Source organism: Dinoponera quadriceps, unplaced genomic scaffold (genome assembly GCF_001313825.1).
Source record: "Dinoponera quadriceps isolate SergipeBrazil2010 unplaced genomic scaffold, ASM131382v1 scaffold6931, whole genome shotgun sequence".
NCBI lineage: Eukaryota > Metazoa > Arthropoda > Insecta > Hymenoptera > Formicidae > Dinoponera > Dinoponera quadriceps.
In genome coordinates this window covers 353-955 of record NW_014560807.1, presented here as the reverse complement: position 1 = coordinate 955, position 603 = coordinate 353, and the positions used below count along the sequence as shown (strand labels likewise).

At 41.6% G+C, this 603-nt stretch overlaps 1 pseudogene; it reads left to right on the top strand.

The window, feature by feature from the left end:
* The first annotated feature begins 226 nt into the window (after positions 1-226).
* LOC106750865 lies at positions 227-595 on the top strand (annotated as a pseudogene).
* The last annotated feature ends 8 nt before the right edge of the window (positions 596-603 follow it).

Below are 603 nucleotides of genomic sequence, written 5' to 3'. Positions count from 1 at the left end.
TGCGAACGTCTGGCAACGATTCTCTATTAAAACCTTGGGTGAATACAGCAATTTATATCTAAAGACTGATGTCTTATCATTAGCCGATATTTTTGAAAATTTCCGGGATAGTTGCATCAAAAGTTACGGATTAGATTCTGCACATTATTATACTTTACCGGGTTTCACTTGGGATGCTATGTTAAAACATACCGGCATAAATTTTGAATTGCTCATTGATATCGATATGGTCATGTTCATCGAGCGTGGTATACGCGGCGGTCTCAGTCGATGTTCCACTAGATACGCACAGGCCAATAACAAGTAGCAGTCTTACGATCCATCGAAACCATCGTTGTACTTGATGTACTTTGACGTAAACAATCTGTACGGTTGGGCAATGTGTCAACCGCTGCCTTACGCCGAATTTCAATGCGTCACAGATGTTTCAACATTTGATGTATCTTCAATCGCTGTCGATTCACCCATAGGTTATATTCTCGAGGTCGATCTAGAATATCCGCAACATTTGCACGACGTTCACGCTGACCTACCGTTTTGTCCAACGCGCGCCAAACCACTCGGTAAAAGACAGGATAAGTTATTGGCAACCTTATACGATAA